This window comes from Mustelus asterias, chromosome 8 (genome assembly GCF_964213995.1).
Source record: "Mustelus asterias chromosome 8, sMusAst1.hap1.1, whole genome shotgun sequence".
NCBI lineage: Eukaryota > Metazoa > Chordata > Chondrichthyes > Carcharhiniformes > Triakidae > Mustelus > Mustelus asterias.
Genome location: NC_135808.1, coordinates 28301832 through 28327733, shown reverse-complemented (window position 1 = coordinate 28327733; position 25902 = coordinate 28301832). Strand labels below are relative to the sequence as shown.

General features: G+C 43.3%; 1 long non-coding RNA gene and 2 other non-coding genes across 11 annotated transcripts; 2 read left to right on the top strand and 1 right to left on the bottom strand.

The window, feature by feature from the left end:
• Nucleotides 1-150: 150 nt before the first annotated feature.
• Nucleotides 151-25381, bottom strand: LOC144496968 (uncharacterized). 9 transcript variants are annotated; one of them, XR_013498480.1, is made up of 7 exons: nucleotides 25138-25381; nucleotides 20815-20942; nucleotides 19533-19643; nucleotides 11789-11877; nucleotides 7862-8029; nucleotides 5925-6040; nucleotides 157-826 (listed from the first exon to the last, which is right to left on the bottom strand). It is a non-coding gene; the product is annotated as an uncharacterized LOC144496968 (long non-coding RNA). The 9 variants fall into 9 exon arrangements; XR_013498485.1 differs by lacking the exon at nucleotides 7862-8029 and having other exon boundaries at nucleotides 151-569; nucleotides 25138-25181; XR_013498481.1 differs by lacking the exons at nucleotides 7862-8029; nucleotides 25138-25381 and adding an exon at nucleotides 21168-21405 and having other exon boundaries at nucleotides 151-826.
• Nucleotides 24130-24201, top strand: trnae-cuc (transfer RNA glutamic acid (anticodon CUC)). Its single transcript has one exon. It is a non-coding gene; the product is annotated as a tRNA-Glu (tRNA).
• Nucleotides 25353-25424, top strand: trnad-guc (transfer RNA aspartic acid (anticodon GUC)). Its single transcript has one exon. It is a non-coding gene; the product is annotated as a tRNA-Asp (tRNA).
• The last annotated feature ends 478 nt before the right edge of the window (nucleotides 25425-25902 follow it).

The window sequence follows — 25902 nt, the reverse complement described above, 5'->3', positions numbered from 1 at the left end:
ATTTCTGAAGTGCACGTCAGTGAAGAAAATATACCCTCAGGGTTGGAGACACTTGTTCTGCTTTTCTTTCAATTGGGTTGTTGGATAATGTAGAAAAAAATTTTCATCTTCCTGTGAAAGTTAATAATCATTTTCTATGCTGAGATTTTTCAATTTGTGGCTCAAAATGCACTTTATTCATTAAATTTGTAAAAATAAATAATTGTCATATTTGAACTGTTGTGCAAAGAGCAATGCAAATTCATTTCTTTTCATACATTGCAAGGAAAATTGAGTTGTCTCAACACACTTACAATTCATAGTTGAAATATTTACAGGTCATACTAACATTTAACTGTCATTTCAAACATTCCCTGAAGCATAAAGGCCCAGGGTTTTACAGGGGCTCCAGCTCCTCAGTATGCTATTGTAATGAAGTATAGATACCGGTCTTTCCCCATTTAGTTTTTCTGGTGGCTGCCCCAAGGTTTTGTCAGCAGCATTTTACTTCAGTAATTTTAGCTCATGTCTGCAGTCAGTTTCCACCTCCATAACATCATCCATCTACCAGATAGCCAAAACTTGGAAATCTGAAATAAAAACAAAAGCTCTTATGTCATCCCTTGTTATCAGGGATACTTATTTTCTCTGTTGTCTGTCTTTCTGAAATACATCATTATGTCTCTTCTCATGCAGTATAAATTGTTGTGTGCTTTGCAGTTTGGTATTCATGTGAATTTTCATGAAGAGTGTCAGATGAAAAGCTTTGACAGTATTCTTTTTCAGCAATACTCAAGTTGTGTGTGACCAAAATACTATCTCAAATATTCAGCAAGTCTGGCAGCATCTGTGGAGGAAGAGAGAAAACAACAATGTTTATGTTTCGATCTCTGAGCTTTGAATACAACAGGGACAGTAGAATTGGGTAGGGTGGAACAGCAAGAGTCAGAACATACTGGTGTGCAGAATTTACAGCCCCTCAAACTGTAGCTACACCGATAGACAGAGCATTAAAAAATAAATAATTCAAGGTTGTAATGAAGGAAATATAATTTAAGGAAATGTTATTCTGCCTTTTGGTTGACCCGTTCAAGTGGCAAAGGTCATCTGGCAGATTAGTTTGTAAAATGCTTTCATTGCAGTTTCCTGGCACAACTAGTTGTGAAACAAAATAAGGATGACATTACTTTATATCTAAAATTGTACCAATCAAGAGAGTTAAGTTCTAATCTCACAGTAAAAGATCTGCTAGGAAAATCTGATCATAATACAATTAACATCCATTTTAAGTTTGAAAGTTACGTACTCAATCCAAGCAATAATTTTCAAGTTATCAAATACCTTGCTTTGAGGGGAGAACTGGCTACAATTAAAAGGGTAAATAGACCAAAAGACCTGGCAATAAACAGTGGCAAAAATGTTCCAACAAAAATCAGAAACAAAGTTGATCCCAGGCTTATTGGGTAAGATAAGTATACGAATGTAAAAGACTTATCATGTTAAAAAGAAGGTACCTTAGAAAACAGCAAAAGGTAACCAAAGAAAAATTGATAAAATGGGAAAACGAATATGACAATATTCCAGGAACATATTTCATATAATAATGTAACACAATTGAAATAATGTATTTCTTCAAAAATACAAACAGAAATAGGGTAGCTGAAATAAACATTCGTCCTCTTGAGGCAGAAACAGGCTAAACTGTCACAGAGAATGAGGAAACATTGAAGAAATACATTGTTCTTATATATTAGAAGAAATTACATATCAATAGAGAGAAACCAAGAGATAATAAACTTGAGTAACTTCAGATGATTAATATCAGTCGGGAAATTGGAGGATCTAAAATTGGACAAGTGCCCGGGACCTGATACCCTACTCCAAGGATTCTGAAACAGTTGCTGTGGGATCTGTATAAAGCTCTGGTTAGGATACAACCAGCATCTTGTGTCCAGTTCTGGTCTTCAGGAAAAACGTGAAGTTCACTGAGAAGGTTCAGAATGGTTCCAGGAATGGCAGGGATGGGTGGTTGAGGGGGTTCCACCTTCAAAATGATGTTGGAAAGTCTGGTGATGTTCGACATGGAGCAAAGGAGATCAAGGGAAGAATTAATAGAGGTGCACAAGATAATGATTGGCTTGGATCAGGTAGACAAGGAACAATTTCTCCCCATTGGCTAGTGATGCAAGGATTTCGGTACAGATTTACGATATTGGGCAAGAGATGCAGGTGGAATGAGGGGAGGAATGTTTTCAAGCAGTGAGTGGCAATGGCTTGGAAATTTTCACCCTCAACAATTGTGGAAACAGAAACGACGATTTCAAAAGGACACTTGACGGGCAGTTAAGGAAATAAACTTGCAGAGAAATGACTCCAGATTGGGGGAATGGAACTGACTCAGTCAGGGTGCTGGCATGGAACTGATATGCTGAATGGCCTTCCATTCTTGGCCATAAATATGCAAGATAAAGACCAATGAATTTGAGGAAATGTATTAGCATGAATAGAGGATGGGTTAACAGAGAGTGAACAAAGCTTAGGGATAAACAGAATTTATGTCAGCAGGCTGTAACTATTGTAGACCCACAATGATTGTTGTTAGAATCCGAGCTATGCACAATCCATACTGTTAACTTGGACAGAGTATGAGAGTGGTGAATCCAAGTTTGCTCCACAAAGCTAGGTGGAAACGTAAACTGCGAGGAGGACACTGAGGCTCAAAAGTGTTGAGAAAGATTATGTCACTGGATATAAGATGGCAGGCAGAAGGGAATTTGAAGAAGTGTGAGGTTATTCAGTTTGGTTGTGAGAATAGAAAAGCATAGTACTATTTAAGCGGCATGAAACATGTAAACAATGATATTCAGAGGGACCTCAGTGTGCTTATACAAGTGAAACAATGTTAACATGCAGGTCCAGCAATCCATGAGAAAGATAAATGGCATACTGGCCTTTATCGCAGGAGGAATAGAGTAAAATAATAAAGGACAATTGCTTTGATGAGAACACATATGAAATAATTTGCACAGCTTTGGTCTCCATCACTGAAGAATGAAAAAACCTTGGCTTGGAGGTGATGCATTGAAAGTACTCTAGATTAGTTCCAAGCATGAGATGGTTGTCTTATAATAAGATGGTTAGCAAATTTGTTCTAAGCTCTCTGGGGTATTTGAGAATGAGAAGTGATCCTGTTCAAGCATACATGATTCTGAGAGATGTCTATCAGGGTAGGCACTTAATGGTAGTTTCCCCTGGCTGGGGAACCTCGGCACAAAGGCACATGCTCAGAGAAAGTAGACATTCATTTAGGAATCTCGGTTGTGTATTCCTCATCGTTGAATATACTCAAGGATGAGATTAACAGGTTTTTGATCACATAGAATAAGGGGACATTGGAAGGAGGCAGGAAAGTGGAACTCAGGCAGAAGATTAGCCATGGTCACATTGAATAGCAGAGTAGGCTCGAATTTCAGATGATCTCCTCCTGCTCCTTATGTTATTCACTTTACCACTGAGGCTTGTGTCCTCCACAGATTGCCAATCAGTTTTCAATGAGTGAGAAAACTGCATAAATCTGAAGTGAAGCAGCAGCAAGATAGCAATGAAACTTAGCAAAAGTCCCATTCGATACTTTAAGCATGCAGTAATTGCTGTTGATAACCAGGGTTTGGTGAGAGTTCAGCTGCTGCTAAACTCTCCTTCTTTTCCTACTGCACCTCACTCCCCTCCCTCTCATACGACTGGCGAGTCTGTTGTTTGTCCTTGTGGGACCTTTGCTAGTTCTGCTGGGGAGTAAACTAGCATATAAAGGGGATTGTATCCCAGGAGTATGATCAGATAGGTAATTTACAGATCAGGAAAATGGATTTAGAATATTAGCTCGTGATGTAGAAGATGTAGTGATAAACTTTGCATTACAGGAGAAGGAAAGTTTAACCAGTGCAGCAAGGGAAATTGACAGTGTTAAAAACTGTTTATATTTCAATGTGAGGGGCATTACAAAAAAGGTAGATGAGTTAAGGGCACAGGTTGACACGTCAGCAGGATGTCATTGCTCTAACTAAAACCTGGTTAAATGAGGTACAAAATTGCCAATTCAATATTCCTGGTTATAGAGTCTTCAGATAGATTGGGAGATTTAAAAAAGGCGGTGGAGTAGCACTAATGGTTAAAGAATTAATTCCCATTGTGGGGTGGGATGACATACTGAAAGAGTCAACAAACAAGGCTCTATTGGTTGAGCTTAGAAATAAAAAAGGGGCAGTCACACTGTTTAGAAAGGGTTAACAATCACCTTCTACTTAAGCCCTAAATTGGATGTTAATCATTTAATAGAAGTCACTGGGATAGATAAAGAGGTCACAGGTGACAGTGGGTGTTGGTGGTGTGCATGTGGAGTTGTAAAAGAGAATAAAGTGTGATTGCAAAGAAGCTGGACTTGCATTACCTTTTATTGCTGGACTTCAACTGAGAGGCTCAACATAATTACTGGGAGTATACTGCAGACCCCCAAATAGTGAAAGGGAGAAACAAGAACAAATAGAACATAGAACATAGAAAAACTACAGCACAAATAGGCCCTTCGGCCCACAAGTTGTGCCAGTCATGTCCCTACCCACCTAGGCTTACCTATAACCCTCAATCCTATTAAGTCCCATGTACTCATCCAGAAGTCTCTTAAAAGACCCTATCGAGTTTGTCTCCACCAGCACTGACGGCAGCCGATTCCACTCACACACCACCCTCTGAGTGAAAAACTTACCCCTGACATCTCCTCTGTACCTACTCCCCAGCAGCTTAAACCTGTGTCCTCTCGTAGCAACCATTTCAGCCCTGGGAAAAAGCCTCCGAGAATCCACCCGATCTATACCTCTCAACATCTTGTACACCTCTATCAGGTCACCTCTCATCCTTCGTCTCTCCAAGGAGAAAAGACTGAGCTCCCTCAACCTATCCTATAAGGCATGGCACCAAATCCAGGCAACATCCTTGTAAATCTTCTCTGCACCCTTTCAATAATTTCCACATCCCTCCTGTAATGAGGCGACGAGAGCTGAGCACAGTACTCTAAGTGGGGTCTGATGAGGGTCTTCTAAAGCTGCATCATTATCTCCCAACTCCTAAACTCAATCCTTCGATTGATGAAGGTGAGCACACCATACGCCTTCTTAACCATCTCCTCTACCTGCGAGGCCGATTTAAGAGTCCTATGGACCCGGACCCCAAGGTCCTTCTGATCCTCTACACTGTTAAGAGTCTTACCCTTGATATTATACTCCTTCATCCCATTTGACCTGCCAAAACGGACCACTACACCTTGATCTGGGTTGAAGTCCACCTGCCACTTCTCCACCCAGTCTTGCATCCTATCTATGTCACGTTGCAGCTTCTGACATCCCTCCAAACTATCCACAACACCACCAACCTTTGTGTCATCAGCAAACTTAGCAACCCATCCCTCCAATATGTAGACAAATTTCTGCCTGCAAGAAGAACAGGGCAATAATCGGACGACACTTTACCTACTCCTATAAAAACTGGGATTCAAGCGATATAAGGGACACTAAGGGAGAAGAATTTTTGCAGTGTGCCCAGGAAAGTTTTTTCAACCAATTAGTGACAAACCCGACAAGAGGGATGCAATTCTAGACGTCGTCTTGGGGAAAAAAGAAGGGCAAATGGGTTAAAAGATAGTTCGAACAGATGGTGATAGTGCTGGAGGCAGAAGCCTTAAATTCTTCAAAAGGTATCCGAATCTGCACCTTAAATGCTGTAAGCTACAAGGATATGGGCCATGTGGGATTTAGAAAGGGCACCTGTGTGTCCTCGGGATGTCATTGTCGATGGTATTCTGTGCTGTAACTTTTCTGTGGTACAATGGTGAGTGCTGCAACAATTTAAGCTGTTCGTAACTGGTAGCGGCAGTCTATGTTCTCAATTCTTACCTCTCTCTTCTTCCACAGAACTGCACCAAGAACAATCAAAGTGATGCGAGGATCAATTGCAATCAAACCACAATCTGTTCCCTCCGGAGATGCAGGAGTAACTTGGAGTGTCCTCTCTGTGGGAGAAATAAGGAGATAAATGAATAACCAGAGTTGCTGTTCATTCCAAAGGAATTGTACCAAAATGGATGCAAGATTGAATTTGATTAGAGTCCGTAATGCAATGCGCAGTTTGATCAAAGCATTTTGTAGTTGAATCATCCTTGGATGTTGACATTAAAAAGAGCTAAATAGATGCAAGTCATTGCCCATCTGAAGATTTTGGAATAATACATTATTCCAAAATCATTTCTGGTCACCCACAGAAACAGTTAATCCCCAGTCCAGTCTCAGAATAGATTAATGGAAACAGAGTGATGGGAGGTAGAAGTTTGCTCAGGAAAGGAATGTTGGTGACAGTATGTATAAAATATTCTGTCAATGTACTGGAAAGAAAAGATGATCTGGAGGATTTAGACATAAATTAATTGGCTATTTTTAAGGAACAATAGAAGAGCCATTACACTGCCTGGTGTACACTGCCTTTATTAAATAAAGTATCCCAAGGAGACACATAAACACAGTGGCGACAAGAGCAGGCCTGTCCACTATTCACAATGCACAAGCCAGGAGAGTGATGGAATGCTCTCCACTTACTTGGATGAGTGCAGTGCCAACAACACTTAAGAAATCATCAAAGAAATCATAGAAACCCTACACTGCAGAAGGAGGCCATTCGGCCCATCGAGTCTGCACCGACCACAATCCCACCCAGGCCCTACCCCCACATATTTACCCGCTAATCCCTCTAACCTATGCATCCCAGGACTCTAAGGGGCAATTTTTAACCTGGCCAATCAACCTAACCCGCACATTTTTGGACTGTGGGAGGAAACCGGAGCACCCGGAGGAAACCCACGCAGACACGAGGAGAATGTGCAAACTCCACACAGACAGTGACCCGAGCCGGGAATCGAACCCGGGATCCTGGAGCTGTGAAGCAGCAGTGCTAACCACTGTGCTACCGTGCCGCTTGACACAAGAAGCTTGACACAATCCAGTAGAAAGCAGCCTGATCGATTGGCACCACATCCGCAAACATCCACTCCATTCACCACTCCACTCAGTAGTAGCAGTGTGTACCATCTACAAGATGCACTGGAGAAATTCACCAAAGATCCTGAGAAAGCACGCTCCAAACTCACAACCACTTCCATCTGTCGGACAAGGGAAGCAGATACATGGGAAGACCACCATCTAAAACTTCGCTTCCATGACACCCTCCATTCTGACTCAGAAATATATTGCTGTCCCTTCACAGGTACTGGGTCAAAATCCTGGAATTGCTTGTCTAACAGCATTGTGGGAGAACATACAGCATATGGACTGCTGCGATTCCAATAGGCAGTTCACTACTACCTCCTCAAGGGCAACTAGAGATGGGCAATATAAGCTGGCCAGCCAGGGAAGCCCATGTCCTAGGAATGTTTTTTAAAAAGTTTAATTGAGGCATGATGAAACCAAGTATGAGACAAAGTCATACAAAGATAGGCAAGCGGTTGGCCAAAAGTGTTCTGACAGAAATGGGATTTAAGAGGTATTTTAAAGGAGTAAAGTGAGGTAGACAGCTGAGAAGCTAAGGGGAGCAATCCCAGTGGTTAGGCCCTTGGTTGTTGAAGGCAAAGTGATGAAAAATGTGAATGCTTGGTGTTAGTGTAGGCCACCAAATAATGGCAAGGAGATAGAGGAGCAAATGTTCAAGCAAATTGCAGAAATATGGAAGACAATTACTGATGTTTGGAAAGCAAAAAAGAAGAATTGATTACAAATATCTTTAAATAGATATTTGTAATCAATTCTTCTTTTTTGCAGAAGAAGACAGTCACTGTTCCTCTTACCCGAGCTCTGGTCTTCACTAGTTGCTTGCTGCTGTGCTTGTACCAACAGGAGTAGATGGATCTGTCCTTAAACTGTACCCAAGTCCATCTCCTGAGCAGGTAGTGCCATTATGTTTTCGTAAGATGCCAGTGGAAAATGTGCCAACATGCTCAACATTTCCCTGGAGGCTAAGTTCAATATAAAAGGGTAAAATCCAGCAACGGGGTGAGTGTTGGTTGCTTTAAGAAAAAAGAACAAAGAACAATACAGCACAGGAACAGGCCCTTCGGCCCTCCACGCCTGCGCTGCTCATGTGCCCAACTAGACCATTCTTTTGTATCCCTCTATTCCCAGTCTCCCAGGGAGGAGTTGGTAGGTTAAAGGAACCGTGGTGCACAAAAGCTGTGCGGAACTTAGTCGAGAAGAAAAGAAAAGCGTACAAAAGGTTCAGAGAGCTTGGCGAAGATAGGGATCTAGATGAGTATACGGCTTGTAGGAAGGGACTAAAGGAGGAAATTAGGAGAGCCAGAAGGGGTCACGAGAAGGCCTTGGCAGGTAGGATTCAGGAAAACCCTAAGGCGTTCTATAAATATGTGAAGAGTAAAAGGATGAGACGTGAAGGAATAGGGCCTATAAAAGATGAAGGCGGGAAAATCTGTATGGAATCAGTAGAAATGGGAGAGGTGCTTAATGAGTATTTTGCCTCGGTTTTCACAGAAGAGAAGGACCTGGGTGGATGTACTGCGGGCTTGCAGTGGACTGAAAAGATCGAGTATGTGGACTTTAACACAGAGGTTGTGCTGGAATCTTTGAATGGCATCAAGATAGATAAGTCACCGGGTCCGGATGGGATGTACCCCAGGTTACTGTGGGAGACGAGGGAAGAGATTGCAGAGCCTCTGGCGATGATCTTTGCGTTGTCGATGGAGACGGGAGAGGTGCCGGAGGATTGGAGGATTGCGGATGTGGTTCCTATTTTCAAGAAGGGGAATAGGGATAGCCCAGGAAATTACCGACCGGTGAGTCTAACCTCAGTGGTTGGTAAGCTGATGGAGAAGATCCTGAGGGACAAGATTTATGAGCATTTAGAGAGGTTTAGTATGCTCAAGAATACTCAGCATGGCTTTGTCAAAGGCAGATCGTGCCTTACGAGCCTGGTGGAGTTCTTCGAAAATGTGACTAAACACATTGACGAAGGGAAAGCGGTAGATGTGGTAATATGGATTTTAGCACGGCGTTCGATAAGGTCCCCCATGCAAGGCTTCTAGAAAAAGTGAGAGGGCATGGGATCCAAGGTGCTGCTGCCCTGTGGATCCAGAACTGGCTTGCCCAAAGAAGGCAGAGAGTGTATATAGATGGGTCTTGTTCTAAATGGAGGTCGGTCACCAGTGGTGTGCCCCAGGGATCTGTTCTGGGGCCCTTGCTGTTTGTCATTTTCATAAATGACCTGGATGAGGAAGTGGAGGGATGGGTTGGTAAGTTTGCTGACGACATGAAGGTTGGTGGGGTTGTGGATAGTCTGGAGGGATGTCAGAAGTTACAGAGGGACATAGATAGGATGCAAGACTGGGCGGAGAAGTGGCAGATGGACTTCAACCCAGATAAATGCATAGTGGTCCATTTCGGCAGCTCAAATGGGATGATGGAGTACAATATTAAGGGAAAGACTCTTATTACTGTCGAGGATCAGAAGGAGCTTGGGGTCCGGGTCCATAGGACTCTAAAATCGGCCCCGCAGGTGGAGGAGGTGGTTAAGAAGGCATTTGGTGTGCTGGCCTTCATCAATCGAGGGATTGAGTTTAGGAGTCCAGGGATAATGATGCAGCTATATAAGACCCTCGTCAGACCCCATTTGGAGTACTGTGCTCAGTTCTGGTCGCCTCATTACAGGAAGGATGTGGAAAAGATTGAAAGGGTGCAGAGGCGATTTACAAGGATGTTCCCTGGATTGAGTGGCATGCCTTATGAGGATAGGCTGAGGGAGCTCGGTCTTTTCTCCTTGGAGAGACGTAGGATGAGAGGAGACCTAATAGAGGTATATAAGATGTTGAGAGGCATCGATCGGGTGGACTCTCAGAGGCTTTTTCCCAGGGTGGAAATGGCTGCTACGAGAGGACACAGGATTAAGATGCTGGGGGGTAGGTAGAGGGCAAATGTTAGGGGGAAGTTTTTCACACAGAGGGTGGTGGGCGAGTGGAATCGGCTGCCGTCAGTGGTGGTGGAGGCAAACTTGATAGGGTCTTTTAAGAGAGTCCTGGATGAGTACATGGGACTTAATAGGATGGAGGGTTATAGGTAGGCCGAGAACGTAGGTATATGTTCGGCACAACTTGTGGGGCCGAAGGGCCTGTTTTGTGCTGTAGTTTTTCGAAGTTTCTATGTGATGATCTAGATAAGTCTTAAACGATCCCAGCGTGTCCGCCTCAATCACCTTGCATGGCAGTGGATTCCAGGTCCGCACCACCCTCTGTGTAAAATACGTCCCCCTGACATCTGTGTTGAAGCTTGCCCCCCCTCACCTTGAACCCGTGACCACTTGTGTTCGTCGCCTCTGACCTGGGAAAAAGCTTCCCACTGTTCACCCTATCTATGCCCTTCATAATTTTATACACCTCTATTAGGTCGCCCCTCGTCCTCCGTCTTTCCAGGGAGAACAACCCCAGTTTACCCAATCTCTCCTCATAGCTAAGACCCTCCATACCAGTCAACATCCTGGTAAACCTTCTCTGTACTCTCTCCAAACCCTCCACGTCCTTCTGGTAGTGTGGCGACCAGAATTGGATGCAATATTACAAATGTGGCCTCACCAACGTTCTATACAGCTGCAACATCATATGCCAACTTTTATATTCTATGCCCCATCCAATAAAGGCAAGCATGCCATATGCCTTCTTCACCACCCTCTCCACCTGTGCTGCCACCTTTAGGGATCTGTGGACTTGTACACCCAGGTCCCTCTGTGTGTCTATACTCCTGATGGTTCTGCCATTATTGTATAGCTCCCGCTTACATTAGATCTACCAAAATGCATCACGTCCCATTTATCTGGATTAAATTCCATCTGCTATTTCTCCGCCCAATGTTCCAGCCTATCAATATTCTGCTGTATTCTCTGACAATGTTCATCGCTATCCGCAACTCCAGCAATCTTTGTGTCATCCGCAAACTTACTGATCACACCAGCTACATCTTCTTCGAAATCATTTATATATATATCACAAACAGCAGAGGTCCCAGTACAGAGCCCTGCGGAACACCACTAGTCACAGACCACCAACCGGAAAAAGACCCCTCCACTGCTACCCTCTGTCTTCTATGGCTAAGTAAGAAGTCTCACAACACCAGGTTAAAGTCCAACAGGTTTATTTGGTAGCAAATGAGTGATGGTATTTGCAAATGAGTCATGGTATTTGCTACCAAATAAACCTGTTGGACTTTAACCTGGTGTTGTGAGACTTCTTACTGTGCTTACCCCAGTCCAATGCCGGCATCTCCACTTCTATGGCTAAGCCAGTTCTCCATCCATCTAACTAGCTCACCTTTTATCTCGTGAGATTTAACCTTTTGCACCAGCCTGCCATGAGGGACCTTGTCAAACACTTTCCTAAAATCCATATAGACGACATCCACGGCCCTTCCCTCGTCAATCATTTTTGTCACCTCCTCAAAAAAACTCAACCAAATTTGTGAGGCATGACCTCCCTTGTACTGATCCTCTGTCCTCAGTTAGAAACATTTGAGGAGTTACTGAGAGAGAGTAAAACAGATCAGAGTCAAGTCAGTCTGAGACAGGGAAATCTACACATTCCTGTAAACTGGAAGTTAGACCCTGACCCTAGGCAATGTTACATATCCCTTTAAACTGGGGGTGGGACCCTGACCCTAAGGAATGATACATACTCTTTCAAACTGGGGATTAGATCCTGAACATAGGGAATGGTACATACCCCAAACAGAGGAAATGGTACATACTCCTTCAAACTGGTATTAGACTCTGACTTCAGGGATTTGTAGGAGGGCTCCCAAGTAGCTTGGGCTGCAGCAAGATAGGACAGAACAGAAAGCGTTAAATAGGCAGCATGGCTGTAGTATACAAACTCACAGGTAGACACATGACAAATTACAAGTAACTTCCACCCAGACAGCACGAGACAATCATACCTCAGGTGATACCCTTCGGAGATTACAGCAACAAAGAGTCCAGACCATGACCCCAAAATATCCAGAGAGGACACATAGGATTCACTGTGCCTCTGGAAAAGTAATCAAGTATCGGGGAGATGGTAACAATTGCCATACACAGTTGAAATTTGAATGCTCTAAGGTATCTGCAGTGCTTTGATATTACATCAAGGTAGACAAGCTATGTGCAAAACAACAATTAAAGATAAAAGCACACAAGATAATCAATCAGCACACAATTTGATAAAAACAGAACTTTAACAAGTTTAAACTAACAAGATAATGACATAATCAAAAACTCATTGTGACATGAGAAAGTATAAGAATGTTTAAGAACCCATGATTAGCAGAGTACATAGAACATAGAACATAGAACAGTACAGCACAGAACAGGCCCTTCGGCCCACGATGTTGTGCCGAGCTTTATCTGAAAAGTAGTTCAGAAGCAAGATCGAATTACATTTTCGAGTACTCTCTCTCATGCATGTTGAGTAAAGCCATTTTTGTTGAAGCTCCATACGATCTCTGAGATACAGCTCATTCAATCCCTCCAACAGGGGATTAAACTGGGGATAAAAAACTGACCCCAGGAAAAGGTACATACCCCTTCAAACCCAGGGTTAAACAAGAGACTCTCAGTCCTGTTTCCACCCCATCCCACACCTTAATTGATTCAGTCTGTTCTCTCATCATTTTCTCAGTTCCTCCAACCCACAGACCCTCCGTACTCCCCTCGCCTCACTCATTGACTCTCAGTTCCTCACAGTAACCCATCCACTCTTTTTTCCCCCCCACATCATTCGCTGTCGGCACCCCCCATTACTCACTGACTTGAGCAAGTGGGCGGGAAGGGAGGTTTCAAACTACAGAAAGTATAATGGTTAATGTAAAGCAAAGCAGCAGGTTAGAATTTGAGGAATAATTTTCAACTACATCAAAAGTTAGGAAAAAAAAAGTAAAAGGAAGGAGAACTCAATTTATGTTAGAATCATAGAATCCCTACAGTGCAGAAGGTGGTCATTTGGCCCATCGAGTCTGCACTGACCACAATCCCACCCAGGCCCTATTCCTGTTATTAATGAAGGTGTTAGGAATTTTAAAAAAAGACATACAAAAACTCATATAAGCGAACTTTACCAGGATGCTCCGTGGCAGTCGAAACAAGATAGATGAGTTGAGAGCACAAATCATTGCAAATATGTATGATTTAGTGGGCATTAGAGACACATAGTTGCATGGTGGTCACGACTGGAAGTTAAATGTCCAGAGTTACCAGACTATTCAGAAGGACAGACAGGAAGTTAAGGGAAGTAGTGTAGCTCTGATATTTAAGAATGACATCAGGGCGGTAGTGAGAGATGATATAGGTCCTATGGAGAAGAAGGTTGAATCCATTTGGGTGGAAATTAGATACAGTCAGGAAAAAAAGTCACTCATTGGCATAATCTATAGGCCGCCAAATAATATTATGGTGGGGTGAGTAATAATCAAAGAAGTAACTGATGCATGTAAAAATGGTACGGCAATTATCATGCGGGATTTTAATCTACCTGTCAATTAGTCAAACCAGGTCATTCAAGGAAACCTTGAGGAGTTCATAGAATGCGTCCATGATAGTTTCCTTGAGAAGTATGTAACGGCACCTACAAGGGAGCAAGCTATCCTAGATCTAGTCGTATATAATGAGACATGAATAATTAATGATCTCACAGTTAGGAATCCTCTCAGAAGGAGTGATCACAGTATGGTTGGACTTAAAATACAGATGAAGCATGAGAAGACAAAATCTAATACCAGTGTCTTGTGCTTAAGCAAAGGAGACGACAATGGGATGAGGGAAGAGTTGACCAAGGTAGAATAGGAGCAAAACCTTTATGGTGGGACAATTGAGGAACAGTGGAGGATTTTCAAATTGATTTTTCACAGTACTCAGCAAAACTATATCCCAATGATAAGGAAGGAATGTAGAAAAAGGGATAATCAGCCATGGATATCTCAGGAAATAAAGGAGAGTATCAGATTGAAAGAAAAGGAATACAAAGTGGCAAAGATTCGTGAGAAACTCAAGGATTGGGAAGAATTTAAAGGTCAATAGAAAGTCACAAAAAAAGCTATAAAGAAAAGTAAGCTGGATTATGAGAGTAAACTAGAGTAAAAACAGACAGCAAAAGTTTTTTTAAAAATATATAAAATGAAAAAGAGTGCCGAAGGTAAACACTGGTCCTTTAAAGGATGAAAAGGGTATTTAAAAATGGGAAATGAGGAAATGGCCATGGCATTGAACAGGTATTTTGGGTCAGTCTTCACACTGGAAGACACAAATAGCATGCCAAAAATTAATGACAAGATGGCTATGGCAGGTGAGGACCGAGAAACCATCATTATCACTAAAGAAGTAGTGTTGGCCAAGCTATCGGGACTCAAGGAATGCATCCCAGCATACCAAAAGAGATGGCAAGGGAAACAGCAAATACACTAGTGGTAATTTAACAAATTCCCTGGAATCTGGGCTGGTCCCAACAGATTTGAAGGCAGCAAATGTGACTACACTGCTTAAAAAAGGAGGTAGACAAAAGTTGGGTAACTAGAGGCTGGTTTGCTTAACTTCTGTAGTGGGAAAAATGCTTGAATCTATCATCAAGGAAGAAATAGTGAGACACCTGGATTGTAATTGTCCCATTGGGAAGGCGCAGCATGGGGTCATGGATGGCAGGTCATGTTCAACTAATTTACTGGAATTCTTTGAGGACATTACAAGCATGGTGCACAATGGAGAACCAGTGGATATGTGTATCTGCATTTTCAGAAGGCATTCAACAAGGTGTCACACCAAAGACTGCTGCATAAGACGAAAGTGCATGGTGTTCCGGGTAACATATTAGCATGGATAGAGGATTGGTTAACTGTCACGGTGGCACAGTGGTTAGCAATGCTACCTCACAGCGCCAGGGACTCGGGTTCGATTCCCAGCTTGGGTCACTGTTTGTGTGGAGTTTGCATGTTCTCCCCGTGTCTGCGTGGGTCTCCTCCGGGTGCCTCCCACAGTCCAAAAGATGTGCTGGTTTGGTGCATTGACCCAAACAGGCGCTGGAGTGAAGCGACTAGGGGAATTTCACAGTAACTTCATTGTAATGTTAATCTGAGCCTTACTTGTAACTAATAAATAAACATTAACAGAACACAAAGAGTGGGGGTAAAGACTGTTGCATCAGGAAAAGGTGCACGGTGTTACAGGTAATGTATTAGCTTGGATAGAGGATTGGTTAACTTACAGAAAGCAAAGAGTGGAGGTAAATGGGCGTTTTTCTGGTTGGTGATCAGTGACCCATGATGTGCCCCAGGGATCAGTGTTGGGACAACAATTGTTTACAATTTACAGAGATGATTTGGAGTTGGGGACCGAGTTTAGTGTGCCCAAGTTCACAGATGACACTAAGATGAGTTGTAGAGCAAAGTGTGCAGAGGACACTGAAAGTCTGCAAAGGGATATAGATAGTCTAAGTGAGAGGGCAAGTGTCTGGCAGATGGAGTACAATGCTGGTAAATGTTAGGTCATCCATTTTGGTAGGATTAACAGCAAAATTGACTATTATTTAAATGGTAAAAAATTGCAGCATGCTGCTGTGCAGAGGGACCCGAGTGCCCTTGTGCATGAGTCATAAAAAGTTGGTTTACAGGTGCAGCAGGTAATTAAGGCAAACAGAATTGTGTCTTTCATTGCTAGAGGATGGTGTTTAAAAACGGGGAGGTTATGGTGCAGCTGTACAAGGTGCTGGTGAGGCCACACCTATAGTACTGTGTACAGTTTTAATATCCTTACTTGATAAAGGATACACTGGCACTGGAGGGGGTTCAGAGGAGATTCACTAGGTTGATTCTGGAGTTGAGAGGGTTGGCTTATGAGGAGAGACTGAATAGACTGGAACTATACGGATTGAAATTCAGAAGAATGAGGGGGTTCTTATTGCAAGATCATGAAGGGACTAGATAAGATAGAGGCAGCGAGGTTGTTTCCACTGATGGGTGAAACTAGAACTAGGGGGCATAGCCTCAAAATAAGGAGGAGCAGATTTAGGACTGAGTTCAGGAAGAACTTCTTCACCCAGAAGATTGTGAATCTGTGGAATTCCCTGCCCAATGAAGAAGTTGAGGCTACCCCTTTGAATGTTTTTAAGGCAAAGATAGAAAGATTTTTGAACAGTAAAGGAATTATGGGCTATGGTGAGCGGGTGGGTAAGTTGAGCTGAGCCCATGAAAAGATCAGTCATGATCTTATTTAATGGTGGAGGAGGCTCGAGGGGCCAGATGGCCTCCTCCTGCTCCTCGTTCTTATGTTCTTACATTCAGTTCCCTTCTTTCCTGACCCATAGCACACCCAAAATTTCATTCACTGAGTCTTACTGACTCACACTCAATCACCAAATATCCAGTTCTCCAACTACTCACTTGGTCTCAGTTCTCAGTCTCCAGACACATGATATTTCTTCAGCTATTTGAAGTAGTCCTTCTCAAGGAAATCTTTCCTCCACTGGTCACAAGCTTTGTCCTGGGCACAGTCCTGTTGGATTACCTGTGCCCATGGTCTGGCCATCTCCCAAACCATGTGCACCTTCTTGAAGCTGGAGTGTTCCCTCCCAACCCGGGTGTAGTGTTCCAGTGCTGTCATGAACTGACATGCCATATCTCATAGCCATACATCAGCAACACCATGTGGATCCTTGTCAATCAAACAAACACAATGCAAATCAGAGCCTGTCTCACAGAACCCTGACATAACACAGAGCCCCCTGTAAATAAACCCCAACACAACACAGGGCTTCTGTATATAAACTTCAACACAACACAGGGCTCTATAAATAAAGCTGAGGGTAATGGAATTTTGGATTTTATCTTGATGAAGGCTGAAAACAAAGTGTTGAAATCTGGAATTCCACCTCTTAATGTGAAGATCAGGGACAATTGAAGCTCTCAAACATTACATAGATATTTAATTAGATAGGAATGGATGTGGAGCAAAGATAGGTAAACGAAGTTGAGCCTTGGATTAAGTGACTGGCAGGAAAGGCCCATTGAGGTCAATGTCCTCTTACTGATTTTACGCTTTGCCGATCATCACACACCCCTAGATTGCACTTTCTTTTGAAAACCCATGTCATTGTTCCTCAGTTCCCCCATGTTCTTCATGAGATAGAGAATCTGGTGAACTGGTGCAACAACGGTAATCTCACTCTCAATGTCAACAAAATGAAGGAGATTGTCATTGACTTCAGGAAGCGTAAAGGAGAACATGCCCCTGTCTACATCAATGGGGATGAAGTAGAAAGGGTCGAGAATTTCAAGACTTTGGGTGTCCAGATCACCAACAACCTGTCCTGGTCCTCCCATGCCGACACTATAGTTAAGAAAGCCAACCAACGCCTCTACTTTCTCAGACGACTAAGGAAATTTGGCATGTCAGCTACGACTCTCACCAACTTTTAAAGATGCACCATAGAAAGCATTTTTCTGGTTGTGTCACAGCTTGGTACGGCTCTTGCTCTGCCCAAGACTGCAAAGAACTACAAAAGGTAGTGAATGTAGCCCAATCCATCACACAAACCAGCCTCCCATCCATTGACTCTGTCTACACTTCCCGCTGCCTCGGCAAAGCAGTCAGCATAATTAAGGACCCCACACCCCAGACATTCTCTCTTCCACCTTCTTCCTTCAGGAAAAAGATACAAAAGTGTGAGGTCATGTATCAACCGATTCAAGAACAGCTTCTTCCCCACTGCTGTCAGACTTTTGAATGGACTTACCTTGCATTAAGTTGATCTTTCTCTACACCCCAGCTATGACTGTAAAACTACATACTGCACTCTCTCATTTCCTTCTCTATGAACGATATGTTTGTCTGTATAGCATGGAAGAAACAATATTTTTCACTGTATGTTAATACATGTGACAATAATAAATCAAATCAAATCTTCCTCTACTATCCAGTCCCAATACTCGGCCTTTTCCGAGACCCTCTCTGACCTCTTTTCCCATTGAAAAAGGTTAATGCCCAAGATTCAGCATGGAATGGAGATCCTCTAAGACCCGTTACTTTCTGACCAAGAACTAATTGTCGAATCATAGAATTTTACAGCACAGTAGGAGGCCATTCGGACCATCATGCCTTTCTGAGGAACCAATTCACCTCGTGCATCTTCAGTCTTCTCACTGCAACCCTCATGGCATTTTAAAAGTGCAAGGTTCTGATGTGCAGGCACTGTGATGGAACCTGCAATTCTAGGAGTCAGAGTAAATGGTGCTGATGGGCTGCAGGCACTGGGAGGCTAACAGCCATGAAGAGACAATCCCCTTCAGATGGGAAGAAACAGCATGCAGATGCCTTCAGTTCACGGAGGTTAGGCTGCTGGATGTTCAGGCATCTCAGAACTCTGAACATCCGCACGCAAGTACTTCCACTCTTCTCATGTGATCCCAAATGTCACAGAGCAGGGTCCACATGAGCAGGTTTTCAGGACAAATAGGTGGTGGTGCAGTTGAAAAAAGGACATACAAGTTGGCAGAGGAAAATATAAGATTGCAGTCGTTGTTTCCATTGCTTTAAGGTAATTGAATGACGAGAATCAGTCATACAGTTCATAATGTTGTATCACATAAAGGCGATTCTGGGGGATCTATCCAAACAAGAGTGATGTGAGCAGAGCTGAAATGTTTCTGGAGAAATGTGCTATTTTATTATACACTGTAACTATGAAATCAGGATTGAGGGAATCTGATCTCAGATGAGAATAAGTAGATAATTCCTGGGAGGAAAGGAGTTGGAACAATTCCTGAGAAAGATCAGAGCCCTAAAAGACATTATAGCTGACTTTGGTTGCCAAATATGCTGCATGTACTGTCTGAGATTTAAATATGTTATTTAACATGTAACTTGAGATATTCATTGTAATTTCCTATTGATACAAGTTTAAGTTGAGTTTAGTTTATTATTAAAGTAGTTATAAGGTGAAGTCTTGACTATTGTTTACTTCAATAGTTGTGCACCAAATTTGGTTCTTAATTTTGTAGATTTCCTCAGGGAATGTCAATGACCCCTAATGCTACATGCCATAAGCCAGAAAGGCAGATAAAGCATGTTAGCCAGTGCAAACTAAATAGACACAATGGCCACATTCCATGCTGTAAATCTCTGCAATTACTATGAAAACAGGTGACCTAAATACTAGATGAAGTGGTAGGTTGTATGAATATTTTAAGCCCGGAGAAAATTAGGGAGGAAATCAAAGTGATTAGCAGACAGGTAGCTGAAAACACCACAAAGGGTGGAATATAAGGAACTGAAGATTCGAAGGAAGACAAAACTGGAGGAGTGCAGAGACTTTATGGAGGTTGTAAAGCTTGAGGAGTTTGCAGAAATATGGGAGTTGCAAGTGCATGAAGGAATGAGAATATGAGGATGAGAACACTAAAATTAAGGTGTTAACAAACTTGGAGCTAACGTAGTTACACACTAACATTCACTGCCCGCTGAATGAAGGGAAGAAGACTTTGGTGTGTGTTCGGGGTCACAGCAGCAGTTGAGTTCACAGATTCTGTCTGTCAGATCACAGCGACAAGTGAGAAACACTGAAAAACAGGAGAGAGAGAGAAAGGTCTTATGATGGAGGAAGGACATTATTAATGCTCACATTTTGCCATGCATGAATTGACAATTACCAAATTCTCCATTTGCCAAAATCAATTTGCAGATCAAAAGCAAAGTAGATAATTTATTAAGGAAGGATATGAGTTTGATTTTCAAAACTACTTATAATGTACAGTCCACTGCCTGAAATTAGCAGTGGAAGGAGATTTAATGGCCACTTTCATGGGATATTGGATGAATATTTAAGGGCTCCAGGGATAAAGCAGGAGAATGTGATTAATGTGATCACGCAGAGAGTCATCACAGATACAATGGGCCAAATGTCCTGAGTGTGTGCTGTGCCAGTGTACAGTACCATGTAACTTTGAGCACCAAGCTTAGACTTAGTTGACAGCAAAGTGGCAGAGAGGCAGGAAGTCAGTCATGACAGAGAGCACATTCAGAATAGCCAGAGTAAAAATTTGCAGGGAACCCATGGCACGAAGTCCCATGTAACTCATCATCCCATCCTCTCCTCCTGAATTTGAAATCAGGATAAGTATACCAACCATGGGGATTAATGGAAAGGACACAAAAGCTGGTGGATAGTTGAATCAAACTTTGGCCATTTAAAAATAATAATTAGCAAGATGTGGGCATCACTGACTGGGCCAGGATCTATTGCTCATCGCGAATTTCCCTTGAGGAAGTGGTGAGCTGCCTTCTTGAATCTCTGCAGTCCCTCTGGTGTGATTACACCCACTGCGCACTTAGGTAGGGAGTTCCAGGATTTTGACCCAGCGGCAGTGCAGGAAGGATTGTGTGTGGCTTTTAAGGGCAATTCCTATGATCCGCAGTGGCTGGTAAAACAAGTTCAATGGGTTGAACGTCCTCCTCCTGCTCCAGGGCTCCTGCTGCCAGCGCTCACGTCACCGCCATTAACCATTGTGACCTCACAAAGCCAGAGGTCATATGGGGTCACCGCCGCCGCCTGGACCTGAACCCCGAGGAGCGACCGCTTCCGCAGCCACCTTGGCGCCAGTCCCAGGCCCAGAGGTCCCGGCGACTGCCGGCCACCAGTTAGTCCTCTTACTGTAGGCTTTAAACCCGTCCACAGTCACGGGACACCCAGCACCCGCGAGCAATAACCCTGCAAACCTCCTCTGTACTCACGACTTTGAATCACAGCCCAGCTTATTCCTTCCTTAACGCTGCTTTCAAACAGCAGCGTACGGCCGACAGCACAGTGAGGTCAGCACGTTACCCTGTGAATCACTGACGGGTCACGTGGTGGGAAGCCTCTGCGGGGAGAGAAAAACATGTCAATCAAACGAGCTGCGGGCTCCGCACAGAAGCTTGAACTATATAATGCAAACGCAGAATCTACAATATTCCGAAATAAAGGAGAAACATCGAAAATATTATATGTAAATACAATTACCCAAATAAACCGAGCAATTTGTAGAAAAAATACATCAAAATATAAAATAGCACAGAATTTTTAAGTTCGGTGTTGGCCTACCTACCGCCATCGGAGGTTTTTGATCTTCTCGACCTTGGCATGTGCAAAATGCTTGGAGTTAAGTTTTTTAAAAATCGTTTAGATTGAATTGAGCAGTATGGGAGTCGTGTTAGGAACAGCAAATTCGACACAGAAATCTGGGATCAGAAGACTTGAGGGCATGTTTTGGCCATTTTGCTCTTCTTGCGGTCTCGCTATTGATAGGATAATGGCTGATCTAGTTGACTTAACTGGTCTTTCCTGCAATGCCGACGCCCTCCTCCCCACGCGCAAACACGCAATCCCGTGCTCTATCAGCAGGGATGAGTGATATTTTTGGATATGACAGTTTCGAGATTGAGATTTTAAGGTATATTTTTGTGCACGTACACCAAGGTTGGTCGATCTGTTGGTCGGTACGTAGATTTACTAACTAAGAAAAGCAGAATGCCAGCAGATGTCGAATCATAATCAAATATCATAACATCGTTATAGACAATCATTAAAAGAAAGATCTGGTGCAAAATAATAATAGTAAGAAGTTTTACAACACCAGGTTAAAGTCCAACAGGTTTATTTGGTAGCAAAAGTCACAAGTTTCGGAGCCTTAAGCTCCTTCTTCAGGTGAGTGGGAATTCTGTTCACAAACAGGGCATATAAACACACAAACTCAATTTACAGAATAATGGTTGGAATGCGAATACTTACAACTAATCGAGTCTTAAAGTTACAAACAATGTGAGTGGAGAGAGCATCAAGACAGGTTAAAGAGATGTGTATTTTCTCCAGACAGGACAGCCAGTGAGACTCTGCAAGTCCAGGCAAGCTGTGGGAATTACAGATAGTGTGACATGAACCCAATATCCCGGTTGAGGCCGTCCTCAGGTGTGCGGAACTTGCCTATCAGTTTCTGCTCAGCGACTCTGCGCCGTCGTGTGTCGTGAAGGCCGCCTTGGAAAACGCTTACCCGAATATCAGAGGCCGAATCCCCGTGACTGCTGAAGTTCTCCCCAACAGGAAGAGAACAGTCTTGCCTGGTGATTGTCGAGCAGTGTTCATTCATCTGCTGTCGCAGCATCTGCATGGTTTCCCCAATGTACCATGCCTCAGGACATCCTATCCTGCAGCGCATCAGGTCGACAACGTAGGCCGTTTGCAAGAGTATGTACCGTGTACCTGGTGGACGGTGTTCTCACATGAGATGATGGCATCCGTGTCGATGATCCGGCATGTCTTGCAGTGGTTGCTGTGGCAGGGTTGTGTGGTGTCGTGGTCACTGTTCTCCTGAAGGCTGGGTAGTTTGCTGCGGACAATGGTCTGTTTGAGGTTGTGCGGTTGTTTGAAGGCACTTGTTTGAAGGCCACTTCTTGCCTTCATCCAGACACATGGAACAGCCATGGGGACCAAATTTGCACCTCAATATGCCAACATCTTCATGCACAGGTTCGAACAAGACTTCTTCACTGCACAGGACCTTCAACCGATGCTATACACTAGATACATTGATGACATTTTCTTCCTTTGGAGTCATGGTGAGCAATCACTGAAACAACTATATGATGACATCAACAAGTTCCATCCCACCATCAGACTCACCATGGACTACTCTCTGGAATCGGTTGCATTCTTGGACACACGCATCTCCATTAAGGACGGTCACCTCAGCACCTCACTGTACCGCAAGCCCACGGATAACCTCACGATGCTCCACTTCTCCAGCTTCCACCCTAAACACGTTAAAGAAGCCATCCCCTACAGACAAGCCCTCCGTATACACAGGATCTGCTCAGATGAGGAGGATCGCAACAGGCACCTCCAGACGCTGAAAGATGCCCTCATAAGAACAAGATATGGCACTCGACTCATCGATCAACAGTTCCGATGCACCACAGCGAAAAACCGCACCGACCTCCTCAGAAGACAAACACGGGACACGGTGGACAGAGTACCCTTCGTCGTCCAGTACTTCCCCGGAGCGGAGAAGCTACGGCATCTCCTCCGGAGCCTTCAACATGTCATTGATGAAGACGAACATCTCGCCAAGGCCATCCCCACAACCCACTTCTTGCCTTCAAACAACCGTACATTGGGGAAACCATGCAGACGCTACGACAACGGGTGAATGAACACCGCTCGACAATCACCAGGCAAGACTGTTCTCTTCCTGTGGGGGAGCACTTCAGCAGTCACGGGCATTCAGCCTCTGATCGTTCTCCAAGGCGGCCTTCATGACACACGACAGCGCAGAGTCGCTGAGCAGAAACTGATAGCCAGGTTCCGCACACATGAGGATGGCCTAAACCGGGATGTTGCATTTATGTCACATTATCAGTAACCCCCACAGCTTGCCTCCTGGACTTGTGGGCTGTCCTGTCTGGAGACAACACACATCTCTTTCACCTGTGCTTAATGCTCCCTCCACCCACATTGTCTGTATCTTTAAGGTCTGGTTCGCTGTAGGGATTTGCATTCTAATCAGTATTCTGTAACTTGATTTTGTGTCTCTGTGCCCTGTTTGAGAGCACATTTCCACTCCATCTGACGAAGGAGCAGCGCTCCAAAAGCTAATGGTATTTGCTACCAAATAAACCTGTTGGACTTTAACCTGGCGTTGTTAAAACTCTGACTGATGAAGGGGCAGCGCTCTGCAAGCTAGTGGCTTGTGCTAGCAAGTAAACCTGTTGGACTTTAACCTGGTGTTGTGAGACTTCTTACTGTGTTTACCCCAGTCCAACGTCAGCATCTCCACATCATTTATGTTTCAATGCAGTTGTGTGCGCTTGTAGTGTGCATAAATGCATTGAGAAATTATTGACAAATAAAAAAACAAAGTTTACGATTTAAAGAAGATTCAGTTGAGCAGATAAATAGATTCATGAAACTAGATCTGTCAGGAGCAGAAACTTGTTGGACTGGGGTAAATACAGTAAGAGATTTAACAACCTGGTGTTGTTAAAACTCTTACTCTATGTTCTTGTAACCTATATTCCCTGGTGGTCTAGTGGTTAGGATTCGGCGCTCTCACCGCCGCGGCCCGGGTTCGATTCCCGGTCAGGGAAAGCATATTTTATTCTCCAAACAAGCGATCAGAATGACATCGAACTCTGGCGGGATAACTTAGTTATCACTTATTTATTTAACAACCAGCCGTCCATTACACACTAATTCAAATGTTTGCTGAGTTACCAAAGGTATTTGGGATGTCAGGTCAAGCTGATCACCGTTCAGTGCTGCCAGCGTCTATGTTATTGACCTCAGGTCAGAGGCAGTGTAAAAGCACATGGCGAAATGGTGAAAATTCTGCCCCTTCTCGGTGGGGTGAAAGGCTTCATTTTGCGCTGCAAAATGTGAAAATGTCGTTCGATGTTTCAAAAACGGCTTAGAAGCCTGATTTTTTTCGACTCCGTGACAGAACCATGGACAATACAGTTTTTATTGAGATTCTTAAAATGATTATCGGCGACACAGAATAGAAAAGCTTCAACTTCCAGAGTTTGGAAGCGGTTTGGAAGCTTGGTTCATTTTCCAGTGGGTGACAGAGCTCTGCCCGAATAAGATTTTAACTGAGGCAGCTTTTATTAAAAGTAACAGATTGACAACTGCTGAATCTGTATTAAACTACCAATGAAATAGTAATAACTGGAGAAATAAACATCCATATTTACGTCTGATTGGGTATGATATTTTGTTTTTTTTCTAAATTTTCAACTTTATCTCTGGTAATTCAAAAGAAAATATGAAAAAAAATTCAGATGAGAAGCACTTTGGGATTTCCAGCGGTTTCCAGAAAAAAAACAAATTTCGAGACATGAGATAAAAGCAAAATACTGCCGATGCTGGAATCTGAAACAAAAATAAAGCAAATGCTGGAAGATCTCATCAGGCCTCACCGCATCTGAGAAGAAAGACCTGCTGAGATTTTCCAATTTCAAGACACGCCGTCTTTCTTCCAGAACCATCAATAACATGCACTTGAAAATGAACGGCAAACGCACCTTTCAGTCTCGACATGATTCCCGTTGATGTCATGCTTCCCTGTCACTCGCGCTACTGGTAATCCAGAAGTTTATTCGTTTGATAATGCCGCCCTTTGCTCCATTAAATGACTCTTCGTATTGGAGATATAAAAAAGAGCCCGTCACAGCTCAGTTGTTGCTCTGAAATTGTTTGCAGCATGTGTACAATGCGCGCGTCGGTTCAAAGCATGACTTCCTCGTTAGTATAGTGGTTAGTATCCCCGCCTGTCACGCGGGAGACCGGGGTTCAATTCCCCGACGGGGAGTTCAACGCAATTTTAATATGTCAAATTTTACTGCTGCGTTTCTGTAATTTCAGACAAAAAACTTACCAAGACAGAAGCGTTTTTTAAAAATGTGACACTACTTTTGAACGTCTTCATGGGCGCAAATCAATATTATTTCAATGGATCAACATTGTAGCTAACCTAGGTTAATAATGAAGCGGTCTTACAATTCTCCGATGCGCTTCGCCCTATGCGATTCCAGAAAACGTGCTGCGTGCTCTCTTTCCAAAATTTGAAAAAAGATTACGTACCTTGAATTACAGAACTGTTACTGCGCAGAAGAATGCTGGTTGTCCATGAGCACCAGCTCTCAGAATAAGCAAGCACAAAATTTGATTCCGCTGCCTTCTCCATATAATGCTGCCCTAACTTTCTTTTTCAATTCCTCTTTCAAAGCTTCATTTGAAGCAATCTCAGCACACTCTCAGGCAGTGCATTCCAAGAACAAGGACACGGA